The sequence below is a fragment of the Coturnix japonica genome, chromosome 23 (genome assembly GCF_054131305.1).
Source record: "Coturnix japonica strain WE chromosome 23, WE-NBRP24, whole genome shotgun sequence".
Classification (NCBI taxonomy): domain Eukaryota; kingdom Metazoa; phylum Chordata; class Aves; order Galliformes; family Phasianidae; genus Coturnix; species Coturnix japonica.
In genome coordinates, this window is record NC_140685.1 from 3326427 (window position 1) to 3343414 (window position 16988).

The 16988-nt window shown below is 46.4% G+C and overlaps 1 protein-coding gene across 3 annotated transcripts in view; it reads right to left on the reverse strand.

The window, feature by feature from the left end:
• The window catches only part of LOC116654209 (uncharacterized), a 110845-nt gene extending 94561 nt beyond the window's left edge, over nt 1-16284 (reverse strand). For 2 of the 3 annotated variants that reach the window (XR_014936631.1, XM_085522472.1), the window contains exon 1: nt 16163-16284. The gene's annotated coding sequence lies outside the window, so the exon portion shown is untranslated. Of the gene's footprint in view, nt 1-11085; nt 11225-16162 lie in introns of all 3 variants that reach the window. The other variant, XM_085522471.1, reaches the window with a different exon arrangement.
• Between the last annotated feature and the right edge of the window lie 704 nt (nt 16285-16988).

The window sequence follows — 16988 nt, forward strand, 5'->3', positions numbered from 1 at the left end:
AAGAATTCAAAACCACTTAATGACAAAGGAAATTAAGGAGCAAACTGAAAGCTGAGAGTACCTCGTTAGGTGCACAGCACAGCTCTGCTCATCGCTGGAGCTCCTGTGATCCACTGCTGGGAACTGAAGATGGCAGATAGCAGCTATCTGACAGCAGGTTCCTTACATCAGCTATTTGTACTGGACAGGTCTGAAGAAGCTGACATTTAAATTCATGTAGTCAAGGTCTGTTCTTCTCTCTTCAAACACCTAAGGATTAGCTTTGGCTGCACCAAAAGAAGAGCTTTAATCACTGCTGCTTTCTCAGACCTCCAAGGCTGAGCCACAGAATTCCCATCCTGCGCCAATATCCAAACAACACTGTGATGCCCATGCTGCTGCTCACCTCCGTGCTGCTTCTCCCCATGCAAATCAACCCAAAACCCAGCACAAAACCCAAACAGCTGGGACACAATGCCTCCGATTTCACTGGAATTCATTCTGATTTCCTCCAGCCAGAGTGTGTGCAAATAGCACCAGCTTCCTCAATGAAGACAATCATTTGAGCTAAGGCTGATCCCTCTTCCCCAGCCAGCAGGTCAAGTAGAGGATGCTCCTTCCATGGGGCCTTTGATCTTTGGTGCTTGACCTCGCTTTTGGAAGCACAGGAGGGTCAGGGAAATAGTTTTCAGAGTCCCACAGCCCATTGATTCCCCATTGTCATGGTAATGGAAGGCCCAAGAGCCTGTGGCTTGAGGCCTTGCCACCCCACACACCACGTGTCCACAGAGACCAACAAGTGCCCATCAGTTCCACCCCATGAAAGAGAAGGTGAACGCAGGGAGACCTCACCACCTGTGTTATAATGCACAGCTGTATTGAAATTTTCCTGGCAGAGCTGAAATTTGAATGTTTAATTTACTTGAACTAATGGGTCACAGAATTCCCATCTAGGCTGAAAGTACTAATGAACCTTTGGATGGACAGAGAGACCTCCAAGCTTTGATCCCTTTCACTGCTGTATTTTAAAACAAGCAGTTCCTTAAGAAGGTTAAGGAAGCAATAATAAAGAATTTTTAGTGTGTGTACATGATCATTCCATACTGATGCACTTCAGCTTTAATAATATTGTATTAAATTTTATTGTAACCTTGCTGACATTTACTGCAAGGGAAAGTGTGTAAGCTTAACAGCCTTATAAAATACAGCCCGGTAATGTACCTATAAAGCATAATATTTCTATACCAATGATGAGCTATTGCAATTGCATCCAATTTAGTGGCTCATTATTAACGAGCGCAATCACCTTCTCAGTCACATGCTCCGAAACGCAGTGTAGTATATTGATGCCATTTCACATTTTACAAGGCAGCTGCTCCAATTTTGCTCAGCAGTACAATGATCTGACAGTGGAAATTCTCTTCTTATTATGAATTAGCTGTAAAATGAACCCAATGATAAAGAGGAAAGTCCTCGTGCACATCACTGGGGCTCTGGTATATGCAAAGGAGGGAAATTAGTTTACACTAGCTGAGATCAGGTCCATTAAGGCTGACTTGCCTCCTTCAACTCCTATGGATGGTCTTTTGCTGAGAAATTTTACTATTTGATAAAACTTTGATGTAACAGACCATTATTGAAGTCATTTTACAGTCTCTAGGTTGGGTCTCCAAGCACCCACAGGCTTTTGGATATCCATCTTTGAAGTCCAGCTGCCCAAGATGCTCTCAGGAACCCCACCTGGTGCTCATCTGGGCCTTATAGAACCTAAATACATTGGTAAACCAGAGCCCAGTGTTGCATGCTGGAAAAAAATCATAAAAAAAATTGGACTTTGGTGGAAAGTAAGCACCTCCTTCCATGGAAGCACTCCTGAAAGTCCCTGCATTCACAAGCACTTGTTCCCAGAAACTCTTAAGGCTCACTTAAGGCTCACTTAAGGCCCACTTAAGGCTCTTAAGTGAGCTCTCTTGGCCTGCTCGTTGCTAGGCCCTCCCAGACCCACTCCATTCTGAAGAGCCAAAGACCCACCGAGTCCCTGAGACCCAGCTAAGAAACAGCTGTCCTGTCCATACAGTCCCAAGAGTGGCCACACAAGCAAGTCCTCTGGGTCCTTCCCAAAGGCACCAAGGACAACAAGGCTCTTGACTAACGAACTTTCTGCCTTTTTTTTTAGAAAAAAGGACAAGGATACCAACTCCAGCACAAGCAGCGGGTTCCGCTGCCCCCTCAATAAATACAACTTGTCATCTCCCCAACCCCTTACAACACTGCTTTCAATGCTCAGCTCAACAGAATGCTTCCACCACCACTGCAAACCCAAACCCTGGCATTTCTTCAAGAGTGAAACTTCCCAGTGGGCAGAAGGGAAGCACAGCCACACTTCAAATACCTACAAGCTTTACGAGCACGGTTGCACATCTCCTCCAGCTGCACTGAGGTGGTGATGGGGCAAGACCTACAAGATGTGACGGGTACCCTTAGCGTGAACCCAAGTTCAGGATATCTAAGAACCTCCGTCGCATGACAGAAACACGGTGCAATGAAGTCCTCAAGAGCAGCTGGGGATTTTCTGAGCTGTCAAGGTGACACAGCCTCAAAGCAGTCGGTGCTGCTCAGCAGGACGAGACAAACACAGCTGGTACCTGGAGGAGATTAATTCCGAGAGTCATCTTGGCTGGGAGACAGGGAGAGATTTCGAGACACCATGTATGTGGGGTAAAGAAAATAAGTAGTTCATTTTCTTAGAGCATTAAGCTGTAATGGCTGTCAAGGGGGATTACTGATATTGTTATGCCAGTGTCAGCACATGTTGTAGAACAGCTAAATTTTGAATTTCCATACTTGCTTAATTTAATGTTCGGATAATCTGACAAATGAAATAGGAGCCTCAAAGACACTTTTTTTTCCCCCCTCTTCCTTTAAAAAAAAAAAATCATTCTATTAAGAATGTTAAATTCTTGGGAGCAAGAGTTGGCGTACACAGAGGGCACATACTAATCTCATTTATGCTGAGATTTGCTTTCTGTTAAGCAACAGAAAAACAGCTAATCAAGCATAATTCAATAATACATCATCTGCAGATGCGAAGACTCAGAAGATTGGTATGGAGCTTTGCCTACTAAACACGAACTGATGATCTAGGCCAGGTGCATTTAATTGCACGTGGGGTGTGGGCGCACACCTAAATAACTCTGGGGGCTCCTCCCCAGCTCTGGGCTTGCTGCAACCTGGGGTGGCTTCCAGCACAGGGTGAGCAGCATCAGTTCTCCAGCACCATCCGTTGTCACTGGGCAGCCAAGGCAAGAGCCAGCCCCACTCCTGCTGCCAGCACTATTCAGCTCCTCCAACCACACTGCCCGAGGCACAGCCAATTGCTTGAGGATAACGTCAGCTGGTGACGCTGCCATGCCCTCTGCATCACACCACAGGATGCAATGAAGACCTGTCACAGTGCAAAGCATTTCCAAACAGCCCCAAAATGACCTTGCAGAAAGCCTGAGATGGAAAAAACAAGGTTTGCTCCAGTATTTCCATGGTTGGATCTTTGCTATTCCATGCTCAATGCATCGTGAAGAACCCATGAAAGGGTCAAGAGCTGACCCATTCATTCCAGAGCTTACTGGAAGAACGCATCTCTGTTTTGGGAGTGGGCTCGGTGCTTGTTTTCCTTTATCCACTCAGATTCAAGGCAAAAATATCACGTGCTTGAAATCCCCTGTCTAAGAGGACAGGGATGCAGCCATGGAGAGCTGCCCTGGGCTGCAGCCACAGTTCTAATGGTCCCTATGGTCCATCTCTGCATTAGAGACACTGTGCCAAGGACCTACAGGAGAGCCCTCCAAACCTTTCAAATCAGAAACATCCCTACTTCACAGACTCTTTGGCAAACCTGCAAATTCCATCTCCTAAATGTTTTTTAAGCGCTACTACTAAGCAGCTTCATAGATCAATGTCAACAGTAGGGTAAAAAAACCTCATGTTTCAGACTAACTTAAAAGAAACCAGGTACAACCTCTTTGCAAACGCTGCTTCTGGCCAATATCTGATACATAAGAAAAAGCCATCTGGGGAGGCTGGGATGGAAAAACCACTGATAATGGATGGATTCACAGAAGGATGGTGCTGTGCACAAGGACACGATGACACACAGACCCAAACACATACAAAACAGAAGACAGAGATGTCTCCCTTTGTTCTCCATCCCGTTTTGTTTATAACATTCTATGCTAATTTCTCCGGAATTGCTACGGCACATTTGTAAACACACATGAAATGCAGACAGCTCTCTGCAATCACGGCTGTCTTGGGCTATTAAGTATAATATTTAGCTCAGCCAGATGCCACCAGAAGCTCGCCAAGCTCATAAAACAAGCTCAATCACATATTTCTGAAAACGAGAACATGAAGCCATTTTAGAGGAGTTTACATCTATGTTTGAGTGTTTGTTTCCTCCCATCTGGCAAATTCTCTCCCAAGGCAGAGAGCTGAAGCCCAAGGGAAGAAGTTTTTGCATTCAACCACCTCCCAGCAACACCCTCTTAGAACAGGGCTGCTGGCAGTCCCCTCGGATGGAGCTCGTTCATGTACCACTTCTATCTGCAGAGGCAATTAGAGGAGATGCTATTGCTTTTGATGGCACTCAGAGGAAAGCAGGACCACGAACTCCCTGCTGGGTGCAAGCCCCAAGGCTGGCTGCTCCCAGCAGCCCACACACACAGCTCTGCGGGTTTTCATGGTGTTAAAACCCAGCACCCAACCCCTTAAGGCTGAGAGAAAGAACTCCGCAGAGGGAAGGTAATCCCACAGGCTCCAGACCCACAGATACAGCTGCACACAGGAACTCTTGCACACCGAGCCTCGTGGGGTGGGGATTCAACAGAAAAGCCTGAGGCCAGCAGAGCCATGGAGGCACCCAGGGGTGTTCTTACCTGCAAGTGTTCTGAGCTCAGGACATCCACACTGCTGTGCTTTATGTGTTAAACTGCATCATGAACTTCAGTTACCCTGTAGCATAACATAGCAGTTATAGGAAAGCAATAGGAAAGCAAAGACCTTCAGCTTATGGCATCTCTTGAACTATAACCTTAAATTACGTCTTAAATTACGTCCTGACACAAAGTGCTGCAAAGACCAGATACCTGCAAAGGCACAGGAGGCTCCCAGGACAGCTGCACCAGGAGATGCCAGACAGACAGCCAAGGCTCCATCCAGCCCATGCACCAGCTCCAGTGATGGGCACCAACAGCACAGACAGCAAGGAGCCCCAAGAGGAAGTGGGAAGTGTTCATCCTTGCCAGAAATGATGCTCCCTTCCTGAGCCCATCACTTGCTCTGACATTTCCCACTCAACAGCACTGAGCACAGCGATGCTCATCTCCTTGGATGTTCTCTTTTATATCATCCATAGGAACCTTTTGGATGGTTTAACAAACATTTCATGTGTATTTATTCTATTTTTGAACAATTCCACCAATGCTCAGCAGCACGAGCCCTGCTGTAGCTCTTCCATTGGTGTGCACAGAAGCACAGACACCCTGCCCAGAGTTGCACCCCGTAAGAGATACCACCTAGAACAGTAAGCAGCCAAGCTAAACCAGCAGCTCAAAGCACAAAACCAACCAAGGAGGAATCACACCAAGCTCCTAGAGAGGGGCTGGCACCACAGGCAGCAGCAGGGACAGCAGCTCCACATCCACATCCCTTCCCCAGGAAGCTCAGAGGATGAGACACTGGGTTCCTAGGTCTCAGGCTTATCCATGAAGCTGAGCTGCTTGGCCCTACCCGGAGCCAGAACACATGTTTGTGGGATACACAGACTGCTTGAAATAGAGGCCACAGAGGACCCATTAGAAATTCAATATTAGCTTTGTAAAATTGCTAATAATTAGCTACAGCTCTTTTCTCCATCACAGCAGCTGGTGACATGAAAGTGATTAAGTTTCTAATGAATAGATTAGGGTTACTGAATATATTAAATAACAAGGTTTTTAATCAACTGTTTATTGATTCCAGCAAGACAGTTCTGACGGCAAAAAAACCACTGGGTAGCAGTGGAATTTATTTATGGGCTAGTGTTCTACATCAGAAATAATTAAAAATAGATTATTTTTCACCAAATCTAGAGCTTTTTTTCTCTTTGAGGCAGCTCAATATGGATTAAATTAACCACAAATAATAAATTAAAGGTGAACAGAAAGCTAAATTCAGGGCGGAGAGGTGCTCAGAGCTTGGCCCTCAATCTTTGCTTTCTCTTGTTGTGACAGAAGCAGCCCCGTGTTTGCTGCCTGGATTTAGGCAGCAGAGACAAAAGGATGGAGGAGTCAGGCAGAAGGCTGCCATCCTTATGGATCCTAAAGGGCCCCATCCCCAAAACCATCTGAGGACAGGATGGTGTCACTTAACTACAAGGCAAAGCTTTATCCCCACGGGTCCATTCACACGGACAGGACCAAAGCCATTTCCCAGCATGGTGTAACACAGAGCCACAAGCGCTGCCCTGGGGGTCAATCTCACCACAACTCCAACCACAACAACAGCTTAATGTTGAGAAGCATGGAACCACCAATGACATCCCACATCCCAGCCCCTGGATGCAACACTAAGAACCAATTCCTCTCTGCTCATCAGTCTCCAGGTCCAGCCAGGAGACAAGCAAGCCCATTTCATTCTCTTTAAACAGCTGCCATTTCTGCCACAAAGTGCTCCCATCAGGATCACGGTGCACATCACAGCCTGCACTGAGATCCAGGATGTCCCGAGGTTTTCATTACCCACACTGAAGTAAAGAAGAACTTTTCAGGAGCACTAACATTTTCCACGGCTCCAAAGGGCTGAACAACTTTCTGCCAGTATATACAGCTACCTAGGGGTCTATTATTTTATTAAGGGATATTTGAAGTGCTCCATGACATAAGTAGATCCATAATATATATACAGTGTGTACGCATACGGAGCCATTTATAGAGCAAATCTTTCTAGCCCTGATAGTTTATAATGTAGAGGACCTTTAGTCTGCCATTGAACCAAAGCCAAACGCTGCATGTGCTGTTTAAATCAATGTAATGCAGAGAAGATATTTTTCTTTGGAGCCACGGTGGAAGCAGGATTCCCCAGGCAGTTTGGCTCTCGAAATGGCAGCTGGCTGAAGCTGTGGGCAGGTCTGGGTCAACACAAGCAGTGCCTGTAGGAAGGTCTTGGCAAGCACTGGTCCAGGGAGGGGATCAAAGGGATGTGATAAATCAGCTTACAGATTGCTGGGCTGTCTATGGGGGCTGCACAGCGACTACTTCTGCATATGTGCTGTGGGATGGCAGACAGAGATACAGCAGCAATGTCACTGTTTTAAGATCAGGTGCCCGAGATGTGTCTTCTAGATCTATAGCCCTAGATCTGTAACATTAATAACTCCGTACAATACCAGCACTGCAACTACACACCATGCCACGCAGCAGATCCATAGCAGCTACATGCAAGATTATCCATATTTCAAAGTCCAAATGCAATTCAGACTGCTTTTCCATTTTGCATTCTGCTGAGTCTCCACATCCTCACTCTTAAATACAGGAAGGGTGACACCATCCAACACTCACAGCTCCATTCCTTTTGATTTCAGCACAATAGTTGCTAACTGTTAGGAAACCACCTCCCAGATATGCCCACTGGACATCCTCTGTCTCTATAAGCTCCATCCTCTGCCCCAACCCCAGCCAGCTGTCACTGTAAGAATCATAGAACTGTAGAACATTCTGAGTTGGAAGGGACCTACAAGGATCATCAGGTCATCAAAGGCAGCTTCTAATTGGATCTTCCAGACAATTAACACTGAGACACCTGACCCTTGGGATGGAGGAGATGCCCCACAGAGACGTGACGGGGTCTGGTACATCCACAGCCATGTATAAAACCAGAATCAGATCTGCAGAGCTGTCTGTATTTACAGCTTCCAAACGGGATGGCCACACAGTTGTACGGTCACATTTTCTTTAACTTACTTATTTCTTTAACTTGAGATAACTGCTTCAGCACTCAGAGTTGGGATCCCTGTTGCTTCCACTTATCCCATTGCACAGGAAGTGTCCCAGGGTAAAGATATACGTGAAGACTGACTAGGAAGGTATGTATGTATTTTTAACTTGTCCCCATGAGGACAGCTGGTCTCACAGGCATCACTCAACATGCTGGAGAAACTCCACAAGCACAGAAACCACAGAACATTGTATGGGAAAGGGAAGCACAGTCAAAGAGAGTGGAAAACTGGGGCCTGGGCTCTTCTAGAATCACATCCTAAAGGCAGCATCCATGCTCTGAGCTTTACAAGACTGGTTAGTACAGCCTATGATGTCCTGAAGAGACGTCTAATACAAAAAGTTGCTTTGCAACTAAAGCACGCTGTGTGGGGCAGATCTTTGCCCTCAAATCATATCGATCATCTTGAAAACACACACACACACCCTGCCCGCTCCCCACTGCAATTTTTCAGGGCAGAGGAAAGCTGCAAGCCTTGGGGCAGCCTGCTTACCAGCCATTCCTGCAGAAATCATCTCTGCCCGTTCTTATCTACAAACCCCCACCCTAAACTTGCTTAAGGCACTGGGATCTAGAGCACGCTGGCTGGAGCTCAGCAGCCACCTGGAAGAGCTTTGCTTCCAAGAGGCAGCTGGAAAAGCAATGCTGAGCACCCAAAGAGCTATGCAGAGGGTGCCCAGCATGTCCCTGCAGGACCCAACCACACCAGTGGACAGTACACCTTCCTATAGCATTCCTGTGCTGCTGGGCTACAGGGGCCATACTGCAGAAGATGGTGTGCATCCTGACACCAGGGCATGCAAGATATGAATTCAGCCTCTGAGGTTGTGGGGTCATTCCAGGAAGACACCAAGCATCCAGTTGAGCTCAGCAGGACAAGGCTAGATGGCAAAAAAGCAGCACAGGAGTCATCACAAAAGCTTTCTCCAGCTCCTTTAGCCCCTCTTTCCTTTCTTTCACCATTCCAATTTGATGAATCCCTTGAAAGAGCAAAGTTGAAGATGAAGAAAGCAGTAAATATTTGCACTGAGGGAGACATTGTGAAAAGCTTGCATAGCAGAAAGACCAAAAAAACCCAAATCCACCCTGGGTGTTTTCATCTTCTGGAGCAGCATTCACTCAAATAAGGTCCATGCAGAGATTACCCCATTACCTGCAAGCTCCATTTACACTGTATAATGCTGAAACTATGGGGAAAATAGGTGGCAAGGCTCTTTAGAGATGGCAAACGTTGCTGGATTGCCCTAGGACAACATCCTGAACCACTCTCTCCTCCTATTCCATATCAACTGCAGGATACCAGGTATGCACTGACAGCCATTGTGCAGCCATAGGAACAGTTTGCCCCTCCTGGCTCCAAAGAGATGCAACCACACAGAGCCAGGTCAAGATGCTCAGGGTTGCCCTTATTGCACTTCATCTGCATGAATTCCAGAGAGCCTCTGGGAACTGGAGATTTGTCAGCATTTCCCATCTCACGTTTCCTACTGGAAATCCCTGCAGCTGGTGAGATTCCATAATAGGTACCATTTAGCTAGCTAATGAAATCCATATGTGATCATCAGAAAGATAATTGACACATTAGGACTCTGATCTGGACTTGGCCTTTTGTAGTTTCCATCTTACAGCATGGCAGATGCAGGGATGGCCAAAGGGCAGCACTTAACAGCGTGGTCCTTCCACCCCAAGATTCAAAGTTCTACCTGCACAAAAGGCAGTTTAATGGTTTGTGGTTTAATGCAACATGGAGAAGGCTTCTCACCTCTCCTGATGACAGCACGCTGCTGTGTGCCTCACCTTTATGGGTGGAGGCAGGCACTCTTCTTCCTCATCATCATATCCTCCTGCAACTTGTTCCAAGAGGCATTAATATTGACTACCCTACATGCTTCTATCATCCACAAAATACGTCATCCATGGGGGATTCTGCTACAAACCTTTATCCACCAGGAGAGCTTACCATGTATTCCGTGCTATGATTCTATGCTTCCTACCCTTAGCCAGCTACAGGGACCGCCTTCACCTCCTGCCGTAACTTACAGCCAGAGCCTTTGATGTGAAAACTCGACAAAAGCTTTCTGGAAATCCACGTACACTGCACAGTTTGTACAGAGCCTGGTGGAAAATGGCCAAGAATGCAAATTCTGTACAATCATCTAAAGTCCTTTTTTCCGTAGGTTGAGCACTAATGTCCCTCGGAGGAGGGAAAGCCAAACCTACCACATGGATCTTCACATCCCAGGCTCCTGGTTCAGGCCAAGGTACGACTTTAAAGGAGATCCTCTGATTTTCTGTCGAATCCTTGCAACGTGTGAACGTGTATCCAGACAACCACAACGCTTTGGGGCTGGGATGCCATCTGGAAATCATTAGAAAGCACAGACTCGCTCATGGGATTTCATGCACTTCCCGTCCGACATGGGAACAGTCTGTTCCTCATTGTTCGGCTGCTTCTGTTCCTCAACACATCAGCTACAGACAGGAGAGACAGAGCAAGTGTCTCCATGCTGTGAGGTGCCTTTTTCTTCCTGTCCTTTTAATTCACTCCTTCATCCCCAGTTTAAGGGCACTAAGTTCCATTGCTCCCTCCCACACTCGAGCACACAGGGCCCTACAGGAGCAGGGCAGTCTGTAACCTCTTTGCTAAGACCTGAAGCCAACAGGAATGGGGAATTTTGGCTTTTCAGGTCTTTTGTGTTTGATTTTTTTATTTCCCTAAGTACAGAACATGGCAACACAGCACAGAATAAACTTGGTTCCTCTTCTAATTCATTTCACAAACTAAACAGGATCCACAGCTTTCCTGAGCTGCCTTGGGGACCCTCTGGAGTGTCTCACATGTTCATATTTCAGCCTCCTTTCTGTCTGCATTTTATGCATTCTTCCTACAAAACTTCTCAGCTTCCTATCCCAATTCTTCCATGCATTTAGGGGATTACTTTTTTTTATAGGCACATTGAGGCTGCAGATAAGACACAAAGAACCCAATTCTCCATGGCTACACGAGTTTTTGCAGTCACTTCCACTACTGAAAAACAAACTAAAATGTCACTAGGAGTATGTTTTATTTATACTCACTTTCTGCTGAGTCAAGAAGAATAAAATGCTGCTCTGTAGCACATCCTGACCAGTTGTCCTGATATGATCATACACCTCAAGGGTGGAGAAGCAGCAGGTAACACACATCCAGGTGCGATAACTCAGGGACCTCCCAGCCCTGTAATGCAGAAGATACAAAGCCAGAACATCTGGACGTAGCCAGACCAGTTTGTGCATATTTACTGAACAAGCTTATTTACAATCTATTTGTTTCCACACGGTTTCATCACATTCTTAACGTTGTGTCAAGAGCAAAGGCAGAGCTCTCAACATGTTTAATGACCGACAAGGGCCCCAGGAGGAGTCACGCGATGGTGTGAGAAAGAACGCTGCCCTTCAGAACTTCAGCCAAGCAGAAACACCTCCATAGAACTCTCTGCAAGAGGAGTGGAAAGGGAAGAAGCTTGGAAACGAAGACTGCAAACGCCAGGAAAATGGGGCAAATGAAAGCAAAACATTTTAACAACTCATTATTCAACTAAGCTCATGGTTATGTTTTCATGCCCAACTCATGTCCTCTGAGTCTCAGCCATAAGCAGTGCTGCTTAGCTGCGTACGCTGTGCGGTTGTGGCCAACCCAAGGGCAGGATGTGCTGCTGGGATGGATGGATGTGGGGCTGCTGAGCTATTTTTCCAAGAGGAAACATCCCAGATCTGCTAAAAACAGCAACAGCTGAACATTTTGAACCACTGAACCTCAGCAGTGCTCTATTTGTTGCAAAGGAAGCAGGCAAATATCATTGCTTTTATTGCCTCTTGAACGTCAGCTGGCATCCTCTGCTTTGGGATAACGCGCTCTAATTGCACAGCCAGCCTTCCAAACACACTCTGCAAGCCTGCCGCATGTGGCACTTACAGTTGTGGTAATAACACAACAGCCAGCCAAGAAGCACAGCACAAGCACACCTCTGACCTGCAAGTGACCCACTAATTAGTGGCTGCCCAAGGTTAACGAACAGAGTGCTTCGCACTGGGAGCAGTGCTAGCAGAGCGAACTCCAACCTCAGTAAACTGGTAAATCTATGCCAGGAGGTGTTTACACATTCATTAGTGATGTTGGCAAGACAAAACACAACAGAAAATCCCCTTCCTGTTAATAGTGCGCTCAGAATAAAATGAGAGGTCTCTTTTTTCCTGCACGTAACAATTACTGCTGAGGTTGAATTGTAACTACAGAATTAGGCCCTGCATTTGGGAACTGCCAGCAATCAGCTCGCAGAGGCTCAGGATGCTTTCCCAAGGAGTTGTCTGCCATGGCTACGGAGCCAAGCACCTCGTTTCATCCTGTGATTGATAGGAAAATGGCGGTGGACACCCCAGATTAAAGCTGGAATAGCACTTCAAGAGATGGAAGCATTCAGCCCCGCAGCAGGGTGAGGGTTTGGACAGCCCTGGGCTGCACACTGGGATGGAACTTTTGCTCTCATTGGGTTTGACAGGAACATCATCCAGATCTGAGAGGCTGCATTTCCACTCTCTCTCCTCCCAGCAAGAGGATTACACTACAATCATGCAGGAAAAGGCAGATCTCACCCCTCTGCTGCACCCCCTGTGGGCAGAGATAGCCGTGATTTAGGGTCAACTCCACTTAACCAGCCCTACCCAAGCCACGAGCTTTGGAATAAGTGTGGCCATTTGTCTGTTAGGTGCTCGTATAAGGACACAAATAAGTGCCTGTTGCCTCCAGTCAGATTTATCAAAGGAGGTCCCAGCTCTGCAGCTGCAACAGCAAATCAATAGCAGAGTCCTTACTACAAACTGCTGATCCCGCTCTCCATCACACAGTGGCATGTACATGTCCCAAAATGCACTCAATCCTTGGCAAAGCCTACTAAGGCATGATCTAAACATGAGAAGAAATACAACAACAGGAGAACACTGCAGAGAAACCAACAGGAGCACCAATATCCCCAGCAAGAGCATGGGCTCTGCACTCATAGCCCAGCATGCGTGTGATGGATGGAACAAGAATGGGGATCACTACTAAGAAAATGGCAACTGCTATTTTTGCACACTTCCAACTCAACCACAGCAACCTCAATGGCCTTGTGAGGACCTCCCAATTGGGAAAGGGAGCCACTAACACTAGACGTGCACTTCTCATGCAGGCCCCCCATGCCCAGGATTCTCTCATTGCATCTGACCCAAGTAGGAGAGACTGGAGATCTTAAGGGAGAGAAAAAGAAGAGTCCTATTTCCTTGCCAAACTCATGGGCTCTATCCACTAAGCTGACCTTTCTCTGTTGCTGCCAAAGGAAGGAAAAACTTCTTATATTTGCACCCTACTTTTAAGGCAGGTTAAACCCTGCTGGAAGACAGAGCAGAGCACTGTACTTCAGATAGGTGTTGTGCAGCTACGTTTGGGTGCAAAGATCTCCTTTGATCTGAGCAGGGACACTCAGCAGAGCTGCTCTAAGTCATTGGTGGTGAACACAACTTCTCTTGGGTCTACTCCTGGAGGATCCATCCATGAAGGAGCTTCCCCAGCCCAATGGAGCAACGTGAAAAGCAGGGAATAAAAAGCATCAGTGGGAACTGGTTCAGCAGCAAACAACACAGGTGGGCAAAGGCTGAGAGAAGAGCAATAAGTGCACTGGAAAAGGAGGGGTTTCTGCCAGCACCAGGGGTTGGAGCAGAGGATATCCAAGCATGGTTTGCTGCATCCTGATCTGGAACAAAGATAATGCAGTGTGCTGGTTTTCCCTGGAGAGGTGGAGTTCAGCTGTCAGTAACTGTGGCTTATTCACTCTACTGCAGCCTACCAGGCACAAAGCAATCCCTGAAAGAAAAGAAAAAGAAAAAGAGAGAGCTCTTTTCTCCCTATTGGAAGATGAGGGGATTTTTTGCTCTAATCCCTAAACAAACAGATTTAATGCCATTAAACACTCACTGGCATTATCGAGACGTATCACTCTCATGCTGCTGCATGCAGAGCGCAGGCTGGGTTTCAGAGAGTTGAGCTCCTGTGATCACTCTGCACTCACAATCTGCCTTGAGTTGAGGAGGGGAAGAAAAAAAACCATCTCTCCTTTATCACTGTTTCCTGGGAACAGGAGGAAAGCGGTGAGCTGACTTCAGGGAAATAAATAGTTCGGAAGACTTTATGGCCCAACATCTGCAATTAGTTTTCAAGAATCAGGGCAAATAACCTTAAAGTAAGTCAGTTTATCTCCCCCTTCTGCAGCCTTTTTCTCCTTTATCCCAATTCGCCCATCCTGCTTTTCTCACTAACAGGCAGACATCAGAGAGAGAAGCAGCTCTTCACTTTCAGAGCAAGAGGATAAGGAACCAAAGGGAGAAAGAGAATGACAGCTGGGCAGGACATTCCCCAACTCCTGATGCTCTTCAACACAAAATATTTTCCTTTCTAGCTTAAAACTGAAAAAAAGAAATCGTCAATATTGCCTGAGCCAACACTGAAGGAATGGAGCAGATGTCAGTATTTGTTTCATCTAAAATCAAATCATTCCCCGTTAAATGGGGAGACAGCCTTACGTGCTTTATGTTTAATACAAATAACTGATAATTTCAAAGCAACACAGAGAAAAAACATTGCTGGAACTGAGATTATACCGGTCTCTCCCTCACTAATCGCCATTTAAAAACCTGGATTTCTTGAGACTTGCATTTCCCAGACATTCCTGACCAGCTCCTTTCTGGGTTACAAGGATCAGATAACGCTGTGGGTAGGAGCTTGGCTCACCAACACGAGGCGTTGGACGGGTGGCCCATCTCCAGCACACGCAGAGCCTGCTACCACCTGACTGCTGCTCCACGCCCTGAGGGCAAGATGAGCTCTGCAGATGCTCATCCTTTTGCCCATCACTGTGGTAGGTCTTCTCCAGGCTCCAGGTGAAGCAAATAATATGCACCACAATAAATACTTGTGAAAAAAAAGCAACTGGAAGGCATCTAAAATCACATTTTTGTAGGCTTCATGCAACGCCTCTGCACAAAGGGCATCTGCCACTCCATCTCTTCCCATCACGGCATCCTTTGAAGCATGTAGTTGTACTCACAGTTATAGTCTCAGCGAGGCAATTTCTATCACCCTATGGGACAAACCAGAGCATCCCTCCATGGAAGCAGCAACAAGGGCAGGACCACCCTGGCTGGTGACTGCACCCATCTCCCTCTTCCTGCTGCATCCTCACCCCCTCCAGCTGCCCATATCTGCCTGTCTGCACCACACTACCAACACAAACTGCAACTCCTTCCTGCATTGGAACAGGTCAGAGCAGCTTTGCTGGGGGACTTGGGAAGAGTGGAGAAAATGCTGGAAGAAGTAATCCCTAAAGCCACAATAGCCTTAGCCTGAGGACAAGTCCCCAGCTTTACAAATGCCCTCTGGTTTTCCTTAGGGACACTTTCTTAAAGTCAGGGACATTATGACAGCATCATATCAGCCAGCAACAATGCTGCTCTGCTCTGCACAGGGACTGGCAGTGACTGCTCCATCACAGCTCTGCTTCTACCTTGTGCAAAATAAAGCTGCAATCATCCCTTCAGAGGAGGAAGGTATTGGCTTCCTAGGACTGTAACGATGATGAGGAGTTTAAACGTAACCACAAATATAAAACTTTAAAACTCTCATAAACAGATTTGAAAGTGAGCCAGAGGAACTGGTGTGAATGTGAGCTACTCCAGTACAAAGCAATAAGAAAGACACAGCCATAAACCTGAGCAAGAGGGAAGTGGGGGGGAAATCAGCAAAGACTTGTGGGTGTATTTTTCTTTTAAGGTGTGCAGGAATTAGCTTGAAAATAGGACATTTTTATAAGTGGTGCAAGATTGGTTTTACTTTTTTCTTTTCTTTTTTTGCATACTTTAATTGGTGAGCAAAGCCAGAATGCAGACACATGCCAAACGCAGATGTGTCAGCCCAAAGTTCTTCACATGGCCCCCAGCCAGGTAAACATTTGACCCAAAAGCCCACCTAATTTCAATGGGCTGAAGTCTGGAAAAGTGATTAACTATAGAAAGGCCAGTGTATGGCTTCGTACCTGGGGAATGCTGGAGCAAAGCAAAGGCTCTCAGGCCCTAATTAAAAACCTACCTCTCACCCGAAGGAAAACTGGAGCTGAAGAACGAAGGAAGCTGGGGCTTTTCCAACAGTGCTCATAAAGCTGTCAATAAGCTGAGAAAGTGGCCTTGATGGTGTGAAAAGTCATCTCTGAGAAAAAAAAGAAAGAAAGAAAAAAAAGCTGCTGTTCAATAAGGCCTAACAAATCATCCAGGATCGTATAAATGGCTAATTTAACAGCAAATTAGTAATGTTTATGAAATCTAGACGGTCAGCTAGCAAAGACAAGTCAAGAGCGGGGCGTTGTGAAGTTAGGTTCAGATTTTATCCCATCTTGGGTCTTTCTGGTGCTACTCATGGAGCATGCAGAGTTGCACTGCATAGGGGAGAACAGCCCATGGCATGGCAGCCCTACACTGTGCAGACCTGCTTTGCAAACAGAGCTCCTGCAGCTGGATGAAGTCCATCTCCTTATCTTTACAGACTCCTGAGCTTCCAGAGGCCTAGAATGGCTACTTCTCTTCATAAAATTAATGGTATGCTTTTTATGGTTTCCAGCTACAGCTGGGAGCCTGATTCTGAGTAGAAGGGACTGTTAATACAATTACTGGGTTGGTTTTATGCTGTAAATTCTCCATTGCTTTCTTTTTGCTGTTTGGGAGTCTCTCATTGAGACGTGCCCTGCAAATCAGGTAGGGCTGTCAGCGCAGCTGGACCCAAAGGTCTGGGGCACTTGCTTTATATAAAACATATTTTCTGGGTTTATAATGGCAATAAAAGCGTTCCCTATTTGCCAAAACTTGGCACTGATGTTTCAGAGGAGCTCTGGAGAACAGTTTTTGGAATATTTTGAAGAAAA